Genomic DNA, 15777 nt, shown 5'->3' with positions numbered 1-15777 from the left:
CAGCCTCAACCTCCTGGGCTCAAGCAATCCTCCCTTCTTAGCCTCCTACATAGCTGGGACTGCAGGCACATCCCACCATGCCCAGCTAACGACATAATCTTATATATAGAAAATACTAAGGAATCCCAAAACAGAAAATATGTATATTAGAACAAATGAGCTGAACAAGGTTGAAATGTATTTATGTGTGTATATATAACATATATGTTACAATTAATAAACAAGTTGAGCAAGGTTGAAAGATAGCAGGGAACAATGTCAAAATGAAATTAGGAAAGCAATTCCATTTTATCATCACATAATAAAAACAAAATGCTTAGGAAAAATTTTAAAAAAAGAATAACAAGAGTTACACAGTGTAAACAAAGCCATGTTGAAAGAACTAGGAGACCTAAATTGACAGGAGTACATTCCATGTTCCTGGATTGGAAGACGTAATTTTGTAATGACAATTCTGCTGAATTTGATCTACAGATTCAATGCAATCCCATCAAAATTTCAACTTCCTTTTTTGCAGAAATTGATAAGCTGATCCTAAAATCCACATAGAAATGCAAGGAATTCAGAATCACAAAACTATCTTGACAAAGAACAAAGTTGGAAATTTACATTTTCTGGCTTCAAAATTTATCATAAAATAGCAGTAACCAAGACAGTGTATTACTGGCATAAGGATAAACATATAATTCAACGAAATAGAATTCAGAGTCCAGAAATAAACCCTTGTGTTTACAGCCAATTTTCAATAAGAGTGCCAATACAATTCAATGAGGAAAGAATAGTCTTTGTAATAAATAGTCCTGCAACAATAAAATATGAAAAGATTGAAGTTATTTTTCTACCTCATGCCACATGTAAAAATTAACTCAGAATGGATTATAGACTAAATGTAACAACTAAGATTATAAAACTCTTAGAAGACCTAGCATTAAATCTCCATGGTCTCAGATTAGGCAATGGATTTCTTAAATATAATAATACCAAAACAACAAGCAACAAAGAAAACATAGACTGAACTTAATGTTAAAAAATTTTGTGCTTCAAGGCACTTTAGGTAGTAGAAAGATAGCCCACAGAATAGAAAATATTTGCAAAATATACGTCTGATAAGAACATTATCAGACATAGCAGAATTTATCAGACATATACTTTCATACAGAATTTATCATGTATACAATTCATATAACTCAACAACAAAAGGACAAACAAGCCAATTAAATATGGACAAGGACTAGAATAGACATTTTTCCAAAGAAGTTTTTAAAATGTCAATAATGAGGAAAGAATAACAGGCCAATATGCTTGCTGAACATAGATGCAAAAATCTTCAACAAAATACTAGCAAAGTGAATTCAACAACACATTAAAAGGATCATTCACCTTCCCTTAGTGGAATTTATTCCGGGGATGTAATGATGGTTCAACACACACAGATCTATACATGTGATACATCATTTTAATGGAATGAAGGACAAAAACCACATGATCATCTCACTAAATGCAGAAAAAGCATTTGACCAAATTCTACTTCCTTTCATGAAAAACTCTCAAGAAATTAGATACAGAAACAAATGTATCTCAATACAACAAAGGCTACTTATAGACCCTACAGCTAATATTATACTAATCAGTGAAAAACTGAAACCCTTTTATCCAAGATCAGAAACAAAACAAAGATATCCATTCTCACCACTTCAAATTCAACATAGCATTGGAGGTCCTTGCCAGAGCAATTAGGCAAGAGAAAAAAATAAAAGACATCATCCAAATAGAAATGAAAGAAGTAAAATTGTTGCTGTTTGCTAATGACATGACCTTATATACAGAAAACCCAAAAGATTCCATCAAAAATTGTTAGAAATAATAAAGTTGCAGGATATAAAAATCAACACACAAAATTACTAGTGTTTCTATATATACGCATCATTCTAAGAAATTATGAGAACAATCCCTATTTACAATACCTACAAAAATATTTAGAAATAAATTTAATTAAGGAGGTGAAACCCCTGTACACTGAAAACTACAAATGTTAATGAAAGAAACAGAAGATATAAATAAATGAAAATACATCTTGTGTTCATAAATTTAAAGAACTAATATTAACATGTCCATACTATCCAAAGCAATCTACAGATTCAATGCAGCCCTTATAAATATTCCATTGTCATTTTTCATTGAAAATGAAACCACAAAAAAAACCCTGAATAGCTAAAGCAATCATGAGCAAATAGAACAAAGCTGGAGACATCACACTACCTGGTTTCAAAGTATACTATAAAGCAATAGTAATTGAAACAGCACAGTACTGACGTAAAAATAGACCTATCGGCCAATAAAACAAAATAGATAGCTGGGCAAGGAACCCACACATGTATGGTCAATCAATTTTCAACAAAGTTGCCAGTAATAGACAACGGGGAAAAAAATATAGTCTCTTCAGTAAAGAGTGTTGGGAAAACTGGATATCCATATGCAGGAGAAAAAAAAAAAAATTGGACCCTAGCAGTGCTTAAATTGTAGCAGTGTCCCTATTTTAACCATAATATCCCTTCCCAACAGGGGGAACAGCAGCTTGGTACTATTACAAACTCCCGCTGGAAGATTTGTTTTTCAAATTGCCAGGTTAAAAGAAGGGGCAAAATGCCTGACTTTATTTTTTTTTCTTCCATTCCTACAATAATCGTGGTCCTAGTAGAGCATTTTCCCGCACAAACAGTAAGGACAGAGTAATTACCCCTGTATAAAAAAGAAACAGAATTTGTGTACCCATTACATCCAGAGTTACCTGGGGCTCCTTAGTAGTAATGAATGTCCCTGGACAGAGGCAGTGAGGAAGGCCCCGGGCCCCTTCAGTCTTTATCCAGTTCATATATCTCTGATCTTAGAGTGTCAGATGTCTCTGACTTAGGTGGGCCGTTGCACTACTCGGAATGTTTTCCCTCCGTAAGTGATGGACCTACTATGACTCTCTTAGTCTCAGGATGCAATACTCAGCTATTTTGCATCCTACCAAGTGAAATAAGCTGCTTCAGCCTGTAACCTTTGTGAAACAAGGGACTTTGCAAAGTAGCTTAAAACTATTAACAAAGTCAGGGGTTTGTTTCTACAAACAAAAATTATAGGTTCTCATGAAAAAACAAACAAACAAACAAACAAACCATACATAAAACAGGAGTCCCTTTCCCTACTCTAAGAAAAAAGTAATTCTGCACTACTGCTTTCCCCACAAATCATCAATAAAATGAACACAGAGGGCGGACGCGGTGGCTCACGCCTGTAATCCCAATGGTTTGGGAGGCCAAGGCAGGTGGAAAACCTGAGGTCAGGAGTTCGAGACCAGCCTAGCCAACATAGCGAAACCCTGTCTCTACTAAAAATACAAAAATTAGCCAGGCATAGTGGTGCATGCCGTAATCCCAGCTACTCAGGAGGCTGAGGTAGGAGAACTGCTTGAACCCAGGAGGTGAAGGGTGCAGTGAGCCGAGATCATGCCACTGCACTCCAGCGTAGGTAACAGAGGTAGACTCTGTCTCAAAATATAAAATTAAATAAAAATTTTTTAAAAAACAAACATAGAAATCAGAAAATGAGGGTTCTAACCTTCTGAAAGACATTTTGCCATACAAACAAAAACCTGCATGGATTTGTCTTGCATTCAGCAGGACCTAAATGTCCTTTTCCATAACCAAGTTATCCTATCATGGGAGACTTCAAGCAGCAGATGCCCTACTGGATTTTAACTGCCCAACCCATGTCTGTAAATGATGGCTTTGACAAAGAAAGAGAAGGAAAAATAAATTCCAAAATTTGGGCTTACCTCCTGGCTGGCTCACCAAAATATGTCAGCTAGAAGGTCTTGACTGTGAGTTGTCCAGATTCTTGGCATGTTGAACAAATTTGAACAAAATGCACAAACAAAGCAACAAAAGAACAAAGCAATGAAAGACAAACAATGCAACAAAAGAACGGAGTAACAAAGACACAGATTCATTGAAGAAGCTAAAGTATAATTCACAGAGGAGGAGCAGCAGGCTCCAGCAAGCAGCCCAAAAGCCTCTCCATTGCAATGTTCCCGAGGGTTTTTATAAAGCCAAAAGAACTTGGCAACATCCCCCAGGTGCCTTTAAAAGGTCTCCAATTGGTTTCACTCTATGAAGGATTGACCTGCAAACAATCAGAGGCTGAAGTGGAGGCTTGGCCTACAGTCAATCAGAGGCTAAAGTGGAAACTTCTGTCTTGTCATCACAGGAGCAAGGACGGGGCCTATATGCTTCCTAATCTTGCTTAGAACTGTCTGCACATGCTTTTCTTTCACTTATGCGAAATGGCTGCACCTGCTGTTCTTTTTCCATCATCCTTAACCCTTGGTTACTCTAACTCTCTATTCTCCTGCCTCAGGAGGATCACTTAAGCCTAGGAGTTTGAGGCTACAGTGAGCTATAATGGCACTACTGCACTGTACCTTGGGCAACAGAGCAAGACACCATGTCTTTAAAAAAAAAGTGGACAGTAAGGAACCTGAATAAACATTTTATCAAGAGAATAAATAGAAATGGCCAAGAAATATATATTTTTAAAATCTCACCATCACTAACCATTAAACAAATGCAAATTAAAACCACAATGTGATATCACTTCACACCTGTTAGAATGGCTAGCAACAAAAAGATTAAAGATAAGTGTTGGCCAATATGTGGAGGAAAGGGAACTCTTGTGTGCTGCTGGTGGAAATGTGAAATAGTACAGCCATTATGGAAAGCTCTATGGAGGTTCCTCAAAAAACTAAAAATAGAATTATCATATGATACACAATCCCGCTCTGGGGTATTTACTCAAAAGTTTTGAAATCAGTATATCGAAGTCATATTTATACTCCTATATTTTTGGCAGCATTATTAACAATAGCCAAGTTATAGAATCAATCTAAGTGTCCACCAATCAGTAAGTGGATCAAAAAATGTGCTATATATACACAATAGAATATTATTCAATGTTAAAAATAAAGAAATTCTGTCATTTGCAACAACATGGGTAGAACTAGAGAACATCATCCTAAGTGAAACAAGCCAGGCACAGAAACACAAATACCTCATGCTCTCACTTACATGTGAAATCTAAATCATACTCATAGAAGCAGGGAATAGAATGGTGATTACTAGAGCCTGGCAGTGGAGGGAATGGGGATATGATATTTAAAAAATACAAAGCCTTAGTTATATAGAAGAAATAAAGTTTTTAAAATATCTATCACACAGTATGGTAAATATAGTTAATAGTGTATTATACATTTCAGAATTACTAAGAGAGTAAATTCTAAATCTTCTCACCAAAAGAATATTTATATTAGGTGATGGATATGTTAATTATCTTGACTTAATTATTTCATAGTGTGTTCATGAATCATAACATCACTTTTTACTCCATAAATATATACAACTATAATTTGTCAACTTGCAATACAAGTAAAAAAATAAATAAAATTAAACATTTTCAAAAGCTTAAAGTTCAATATTCATACAAAAAGATGTTCAACATAGTTAGACATTGGAGAAATGCAAGTCAAAAGCATAAGATACCAGTTCACACCCAAAATACTCATTAAAATACAGCCAGACAATAATAAGTGTTGTAAAAGATGTGAAGAAATTGAAGTTCTAATATATTGCCAATAGGGTTGTAAAACGGTGCAGCCACTTTACAGAACAATTTGAAAATTCCCCAAAAAGCTAAACATAGAGTTATCATATGACCTATCTCTTCTACTCCTAACTATTTACCCAACAGAATTGGAAATGTATGTCCACATAATACTTGTGCACAAATGTTCATAGCAGCACTATTGATAATAACCCCAAAAGTGGAAACAATGAAAATGTCCATCAACTGATGAATGGATTGACAAAATGTGGTGCATCCAAACAATAAAATAATATTTAGTCATAAAAATAAAGTACTGATATACAGTATAACACAGATGAACTTTGAAAAGATTATGCTAAGTGAAAAAACTAGTCACCAAATGCCACATATTATATGCCTCCGTTTATATGACATATCCAAAATAGGTAAATGTGTAGAGAAAAAGTAGGTGGAAAGAAAAAAGGGATGATTTTAGTCTGTTAAAAGAAAAACAATAATGCATTTCACAGTTTCAGTGGAAGTGTCACCAAGATCAGAGATTCTATTGATATATTAGTACCTTATTTCCACAACTAATGGAAAAATTGAACTAGTGTGTCAATACTGTGAGAAAAAGCAAAAGAATATTGGATTCTACAAGAGCAGGAAATGTGCATTAGCCGTAGAGATATGTTGAACACCCAAAGCTGACACAGTGACAGGCAAAGAGAACATACTCAATACGTTTTCCACATGAACAAATTCAATTTTGCTACAATAACAATTGGAAGGCATTGTTTCCTTTGGGATAATTTATTTCTCTAGTCTTTCAGATGGACATTTGAGAGGTTTCCAAATTTTTCCTTCCACACTAGTATTGCTATAAACTTTCCTGTACATGTCTCTTTTCTGCATGTAAATGATTTCTCATGGTATAAACCTGGAGGGACAATGGCCAGGTCTTAGAGCATGAGAAATTTCAGCTGTACAAGATAATGTCAAAGTGCTTTTCAAAAGGTTATTCTAAGTCACACATCCTCCAGTAAAGTACAAGAAATTCTCTGGGTGGAAGAAAGGGGCGACAAAGAAATTGTTTTTTCTGTTCTTCAGGGAAGTCCCATCCACCCCACCTTTCTTCTCTATCCCCCATTCTACTTCCCTTTGTTACAGTCATGGAGTGTAGAAGCTGAAGGTACCTTAAAAATGTTCTGGTCCAATCCATTTGGCAGATGAGGCAACGGGTTTACCGAGGATAAAATGGCATGCCCAATACCATACAGATAATTGTACACAGCACCACGTGACCAGAGTAAGAAAGTAGGTCTTTTCCTCTTCAAGGAGAACTACAAACCACTGCTCAAGGAAATAAGAGAGGACAGAAACAAATGGAAAAATGGTCCATGTTCATGGAAAGGAAGAATCAATATCGTCAAAATGGCCTACTGCCCAAAGTAATTTATAGGTTTAATGCTATCCTGATCAAGCTACCATTGACTTTCTTCACAGAACTGGAAAAAACTACTTTAAATTTCATGTGGAACCAAAAAAGAACCCACATAGCCAAGACAACCCTAAGCAGAAAGAGAAAAGCTGGAGGCATCATGCTACCTGACTTCGAACTATACTACAAGTCTACAGTAACCAAAACAGTATGCTACTGGTACCAAAATAGAGACATGGACCAATGGAATAGAACAGAGGCATCAGAAATAACACCACACATCTATAACCATCTGATCTTTGACAAACCTGACAAAAACAAAAAATGGGGAAAGGATTCCCTATCCAATACATGGTGCTGGGAAAACTGGCTAGCCATATGTAGAAAGCTGAAACTGGATCCCTTCCTTACACCGTATACAAAAATTAACTCAAGATGGATTAAAGACTTAAATGTTAAACCTAAAACCATAAAAACCCTAGAAGAAAACCTAGGCAATACCATTCAGGACACTGGCATGGTCAAAGACCACATGACTAAAACACCAAAAGCAATGACAACAAAAGCCAAAATAGACAAGTGGGATCTGAGTAAACTAAAGAGCTACTGCACAGCAAAAGAAACTATCATCAGAGTGAACAGGCAACCTACAGAATGGGAGAAAAATTTTGCAATCTATCCATCTGACAAAGGGCTAATATTCAGAATCTACAAAGAACTTAAACAAATTTACAAGAAAAAAACATTCAGACCCATCAAAAAGTGGGCAAAGGGTATGAACAGGCACTTCTCAAAAGAAGACATTTAGGCAGCCAACAAACATGAAAAAAAGCTCATCGGGGATGTTCCAAGATGGCCAAATAGGAAGAGCTCCGGTCTGCAGCTCCCAGGGTGATCAACAGAGAAGATGGGTGATTTCTGCACTTCCAACTGAAGTACATGGTTCATCTCATTGGGATGGTTGGACAGTGGGTGCAGCCCATGGAGGGCAAGCCAAAGCAGGGCAGGGCATCGCCTCACCCAGGAAGTGCAAAGGGTCGGGGGATTTCCGTTTCCTAGCCAAGGGAAGCTGTGACAGACTACCTGGAAAAACAGGTCATTCCCACCAAAATACTGTGCTTTTCTCAAGGTCTTAGCAACTGGCAGACAAAGAGGTTCTCTCCTGTGCCTGACTCAGTGGGTCCAACATCCACGGAGCCTTGCCCACTGCTAGCACAGCAGTCTGAGATCGAACTACGAGGCTGCACCCTGGCTGGAGGAGGGGTGTCCACAATTGCAGAGGCTTGAGTAGGTAAACAAAGCAGCCAGGCAGCTCCAACTGGGCGGAACCCACCACAACTCAACAAGGCCCACTGACTCTAGACTCCACCTCTGTGGGCAGGGCATCACTGAACAAAAGGCAGCAGACAACTTTTGCAGACTTAAACGTCCCTGTGTGGCAGCTCTGAAGTGAGCAGTGGCTCTCCAAGCACGGTGTTTGAGCTCTGAGAATGGACAGACTTCCTCCTCAAGTTGGTCCCTGACCCCCATGTAGCCTAACTGGGAGACACCTCCAAGTAGGGGCCAACAGACACCTCATATAGGCAGCTGCCCCTCTGGGACAAAGCTTCCAGAGGAAGGATCAGGCAGCAATATTTGCTATTCTGCAATATTTGCTGTTCTGTAGTCTCAGCTGGTGATACCCAGGCAAACAGGGTCTGGAATGGACCTCCAGCAAACTCCAACAGACCTGCAGCTGAGGGACCACACTGTTAGAAGGAAACTAACAAACAGAAAGGAATAGCATCAACGTAAACAAAAAGGTCATCTACACCAAAACCCTATTTGTAGGTCACCAACATCAAAGACCAAAGATAGATAAAACCACAAACATGGGGAGAAACCAGAGCAGAAAAGCTGAAAATTTGAAAAATCAGCAAACCTCTTCTCCTCCAGAGGATGACAGCTCCTCTCCAACAATGGAACAAAGGTAGATGAAGAATGACTTTCACTAGTTGACAGAAGTACAATTCAGAAGGTCAGTAATAACAAACCTCCAAGCTAAAGGAGGATGTTGAAACCCATCTCAAGGAAGCTAAAATCCTTGAAAAAAGATTAGACAAATGGCTAACTAGAATAAACAGTGTAGAGAAGACCTTAAATGACCAGATGGCACTGAAAACCATGGCCCGAGAACTTCATGACACATGCACAAGCTTCAATAGCCAATTCATTCCAGCAGAAGAAAGGGTATCAGTAATTGGAAATCAAATTAATGAAATAAAGCAAGAAGACAAGGTTAGAGAAAAAAGAGTAGAAAGAAATGAACAAAGCCTCCAAGATCTGGGGTACTATGTGAAAGACCAAATCTACGTTTGATTTGTGTACCTGAAAGTGATGGGGAGAATGGAACCAAGTTGGAAAATGCTCTTCAGGCTATTAACCAGGAGAACTTCCACAACATAGCAAGGCAGGCCAACACTCAAATTCAGGAAATACAGAGAACACCACAAAGATATGCCTCAAGAAGAGTAAGCCCAAGACACATAATTTTCAGATTCACCAAGGTTGAAATGAAGGAAAAACTGTTAAGGGCAGCCAGGGAGAAAGGTCGAGTTACCCACAAAGGGAAGCCCATCAGACTAACAGCAGATCTCTTGGCAGAAACCCTACAAGCCAGAAGAGAGTGAGGACCAATATTCAACATTCTTAAGGAAAAGAATTTTCAACCCAGAATTTCATATCCAGTCAAACTAAGTTTCATAAGTGAAGAAGAAATAAAATCCTTTACAGACGAGCAAATGCTGAGAGATTTCATCACCACCAGGCCTGCCTTACAAGAACTCCTGAAGAAAGCACTAAACATGGAAAGACAAAAACCAGTACCAGCCACTGCATAAACATGCCAAATTGTAAAGACCGTCAATACTATGAAGACACTGCATCAATTAACAGGCAAAATAACCAGCGAACATCATAGTGATAGGATCAAATTCACACATAACAATATTAACCTTAAATGTAAACGGGCTAAATGCCCCAATTAAAGGACACAGACTGGCGAATTGGATAAAGTATCAAGACCCATCAGTGTGCTGTATTCAGGAGACCCATCTCATGTGCAAAGACGCACATAGGCTCAAAATAAAGGGATGGAAGAAGCTCTACCAAGCAAATGGAAAGCAAAATAAAAGCAGGGGTTGCAATCCTAGTCTGATAAAACAGACTTCAAACCAACAAACATTAAAAGAGACAAAGGCCATTATATAATGGTAATGGGATCAATTCAACAAGAAGAGCTGACTATCCTAAATATATATATGCACCCAGTACAGGAGCACCCAGATTCATGAAGCAAGTCCTTAGAGACCTACAAAGAGATTTAGACTCCCACACAATAATAATGGGAGTCTGTAACACCCCAATGTCAATATTAGACAGATCAACGAGACAGAAGGTTAACAAGGATATGCAGGACTTGAACTCAGCTCTGCAACAAGCAGACCTAATAGACATCTATAGAACTCTCCACCCCATATCAATAGAATATACATTCTTCTCAGCACCACATTGCACTTATTCTAAAATTGACCACTTAATTCGAAGTAAAGCACTCCTCAGCAAATGGAAAAGAATAGAAATCACAACAAACTGTCTCTCAGACCACAGTGCAATCAAATTAGAACTCAGTGTTAAGAAACTCACTCAAAACCACACTACTACATGGAAACTGAACAACTTGCTCCTGAACGACTACTGCGTAAATAACTAAATGAAGGCAGAAATAAAGATATTCTTTGAAACCAATGAGAACAAATACACAATGTACCAGAATCTCTGGGACAAATTTAAAGCAGTGTGTGGAAGGAAATGTATAGCACTAAATGCCCACAAGAGAAAGCAGGAAAGATCGAAAATCGACACACTAACATCATAATTAAAAGAACTAGAGAAGCAAGAGAAAACACATTCAAAACTGGCAGAAGGCAAGAAATAACTAAGATCAGAGCAGACCTGAAAGAGATAGAGACACAAAAAACTCTTCAAAAAATCGATGAATCCAGGAGCTGGTTTTTTGAAAAGATCAACAAAATTGATAGACCGCTAGCAAGACTAATAAAGAAGAAAAGAGAGAAGAATCAAATAGACACAATAAAAACTCATAAAGGGGATATCACCACCGATCACACAGAAATACAAACTACCATCAGGGAATACTATAAACACCTCTAAGCAAATAAACTAGAAAACCTAGAAGAAATGGAAAAATTCCTGGACACATACACCCTCCTAAGACTAAACCAGGAAGAAGTTGAATCTCTGAATAGACCAATAACAGGCTCTGAAATGGAGGCAATAATTAACAGCATACCAACCAAAAAAAATCCAGGACCAGATGGATTCACAGCCGAATTCTACCAGATGTACAAAGAGGAGCTGGTACCATTCCTTCTGAAATTTTTCCAAACAATAGAAAAAGAAGGAATCCTCCCTAACTCATTTTATGAGGCCAGCATCATCCTGATACCAAAGCCTGGCAGAGACACAACAAAATCAGAGAATTTTGGACCAAAACCCCTGATGATCATCAATCCGAAAATCCTCAATGAAGCACTGGCAAACCGAATCCAGCAGCACATCATAAAGCTTATCTACCATGATCAAGTCGGCTTGGGCTGGTTCAACATATGCAAACCAATAAATGTAACCCATCACATAAATAGAATCAATGACAAAAACCACATGATTATCTCAATAGATACACAAAAGGCCTTCAACAAAATTCAACAGCCCTCCTTGCTAAAAATTCTCAATAAACTGGTATTGGTGGGATGTATCTCAAAATAATAAGAGCTATTTGTGACAAACCCACAGGCAATATCATACTGAATGAGCAAAAAACTGGAAGTATCCCTTTGGAAACTGGCACAAGACAAGGAAGGACTCTCTTACCACTCTTATTCAACATACTGTTGGAAGTTCTGACCAGGGCAATCAGGCAAGAGAAAGAAATAAAGGGTATTCAATTAGGAGAAGAGGAAGTCAAATTGTCCCTGTTTGCAGATGACATGATTGTATATTTAGAAAACCCCATCGTCTCAGCCCAAAATCTCCTTAAGTTGATAAGCAACTTCAGCAAAGTCTCAGGATACAAAATCAATGTGCAAAAATCACAAGCATTCCTAAACACCACTAACAGACAAACAGAGAGCCAAATCATGAGTGAACTCCCATTCACAATTGCTTCAAAGAGAATAAAATACCTAGGAATCCAACTTACAAGGCCTGTGAAGGACCTCTTCAAGGACAACTACAAACCACTGCTCAATGAAATAAAAGAGGACACAAACAAATGGAAGAACATACCATGCTCATGGATAGGAAGAATCAATATTGTGAAAATGGCCATACTGCTCAAAGTAATTTATAGATTCAATGCCATCCCCATCAAGCTACCAATTGACTTTCTTCACAGAATTGGAAAAAAAACTACTTTAAATTTCACATGTACCTAAAAAAGAGCCCGCATTGCCAAGATAATCCTAAACAAAAAGAACAAAGCTGGGGGCATCATGCTACCTGACTTCAAACTATACTATAAGGCTACAGTAACCAAAACAGCATGGTACTGGTACCAAAACAGAGATGTAGACCAATGGAACAGAACAGAGGCATCAGAAATAACACCACACGTCTACAACCATCTGATCTTTGACAAACCTGACAAAAACAAAAAATGGGGAAAGGGTTCCCTATTTAATAAATGGTGCTGGGAAAACTGGCTAGCCATATGTAGAAAGCTGAAATTGGATCCCTTCCTTACACCTTATACAAAAATTAATTCATTATAGATTAAAGACTTAAATGTTAGACCTAAAACCATAAAAACCCTAGAAGAAAACGTAGGCAATACCATTCAGGACATAGGCATGGGCAAGGACTTCATGTCTAAAACACCAATACCAATGGCAACAAAAGCCAAAATAGACAAATGGGATCTAAGTAAACTAAAGAGCTTCTGCATGGCAAAAGAAACTACCATCAGAGTGAACAGGAAACCTACAGAATGGGAGAAAATTTTTGCATTCTACCCTCTGACAAATGGCTAATATGCAGAATCTACAAAGAACTCAAACAAATTTACAAGAAAAAAACAAACAACCCCATCAAAAAGTGGGCAAAAGATATGAACAGACATTTCTCAAAAGAAGACGTATATGCAGCCAACAGACACACGAAAAAATGCTCATCATCACTGGTCATCAGAAAAATGCAAATCAAAACCACAATGAGATACCATCTCACACCAGTTAGAATGGCAATCATTAAAAGGTCAGGAAACAACAGGTGCTGGAGAGGATGTAAAGAAATAAGAACGCTTTTGCATTGTTGGTGGGAGTGTAAATTAGTTCAACTATTGTGGAACACAGTGTGACGATTCCTCAAGGATCTAGAACTAGAATTACCATTTGTCCCAGCAATCCCATTACTGGTTATATACCCAAAGGATTATAAATCATGCTACTATAAAGACACAAGCACATGTATGTTTATTGGGGCACTATTCATAATAGCAAAGACTTGGAATCAACCCAAAATGATAGACTGGATTAAGAAACTGTGGCACATATACACCATGGAATACTATGCAACCATAAAAAAGGATGAGTTCATGTCCCTTGAAGGGACTTGGATGCAGCTGGAAACCATCATTTTGAGCAAACTATCACAAGGACAGAAAACCAAACACCACATGATCTCAGTCATAGGTGGGAATTGAACAATGAGATCACATGGACACAGGGTAGGGAACATCACACACGAGGGCCTGTCAGGGGTGGGGGGCTTGGGGATAGGATTTGGAGAAATACCTAATGTAAATGATGAGTTGATGAGTGCAGCAAACCAACATGGCACATGTATACCTATGTATCAAACCTGCACGTTGGGCACATGTACCCTAGAACTTAAAGTATAATAATAATAATAACAAAAAAAGCTCATCATCACTGGTCATTAGAGAAATGCAAATCAAAACCACTATGAGATACCATCTTATGCCAGTTAGAATGGCGATCATTAAAAAGTCAGGAAACAACAGATGCTGGAGAGGATGTGGAGGAATTACACTGTTGATGGGAGTGTAAATTAGTTCAACCATTGTGGAAGACAGTGTGGCAATTCCTCAAGGATCTAGAACCAGAAATACGATTTGAGCCAACAATCCCATTAATGGGTATATACCCAAATGATTAGAAATCATTCTACTGTGAAGACACATGCACACATGTTTATTGTGTTCACAATAGCAAAGACTTGAAACCACCCCAAATACCCATCAATGATAGACTGGATAAAGAAAATGTGGCACATATACACCATGGAATACTATGCAGCCATAAAAAAGGATGAGTTCATGTCTTTTGCAGGGATATGGATGATGCTGGAAACCATCATTCTCAGCAAGCAAACTAATGCAAGAACAGAAAATCAAACACTGCATGTTCTCACTCATAAGTGTGAATTGAACAATGAGAACACATGGACACAGGGAGGGGAACATCACACACGAGGGCCTGTCAGGGGGTGGGGGACTTGGGGATAGCATTTGGAGAAATACCTAATGTAGATGACGGATTGATGGGTGCAGCAAACCACCATGGCACGTGTGTACCTATGTAACAGACATGCACGTTCTACACATGTACCCCAGAACTTAGAGTAAAATAAATAAATAAATAAATAAATACCAAATAAAAGAAAGTAGGTCTCTTGATTTCGAGTCTATTCTCTTCTGTTTCCCTCACCCCTCGTTTCCCCACTTCCTTTCGAAGCCCAAGTGGTAACAAGAGGATCAAAAAGAAAGAGCCATATTTCAGAAATCAGAATTATCTTAGTCATAGTTTTCAGCTGACTTTTCCCAGGAGAAAGAAAATGAGAAGCACCTCATAACCTGCCTATCTCCTGGAACCTCTGGAGTGGGGTATGAAAACACATCCTTGCATAACAATAAAGTTATGCTTTGCATTGTGTTGCCTAACTTTTACAAAGATCTTTTTTCAGAATTTTATGATGTATAATGGCAGCTTAAGAGAATGAGAATTTGGGTTTTCCAAGGTACACTAGCCACATAATTTTGAGTAGGAAATGTTAAACAGAAATCAGAGGATCTATTTTGTAGAATATGGAAAAATCTCAAGTTAAAGAGAAACTGCTGGTCAGTATCAAATGAAATAGTCAGAACTTATAGAAGAAAAAAAGACAAGTAAGGCTAGAAAACATGCGGAAATGTGGGAAGGTTTGTATTATTTTAAACCACAACACTAAAGGAAGCCAAAAACACAGTAGAGGTCTGATGAAATAGGATTAAAGGTCTTAGTCAAAATTAAAAGGCATTATAATAAGAATTACCACATGCAAATAAAATGTAAAAAAAGAAAGAGAAAAAGGCATGGCCATATGTGTTCTATTTGCCTTCCTCTTCAGAAAAACTCTGAGGAGTTTGGAAAAAGGTTGTCATTTTTTAAATCACATCAACAATAAGAATGTGACATACATCATCATAAATTTGTGCCTGTGCTTCTCCACCAGACTCTGCTCAAGTCAGTGCAAGTGATAAGTCCAGCAGCTGCCCATTCACATTGACTCACCTGCTCCACTCTCTGCATGGCACTCTTGAAGGAGTGCTAAATTGGGAAAAGATAGACACCCCTTTCCTAATGTGTGAAAGTTGA

This window comes from Chlorocebus sabaeus, chromosome 15 (assembly GCF_047675955.1).
Source record: "Chlorocebus sabaeus isolate Y175 chromosome 15, mChlSab1.0.hap1, whole genome shotgun sequence".
Classification (NCBI taxonomy): domain Eukaryota; kingdom Metazoa; phylum Chordata; class Mammalia; order Primates; family Cercopithecidae; genus Chlorocebus; species Chlorocebus sabaeus.
This window is presented reverse-complemented; position numbering follows the sequence as displayed.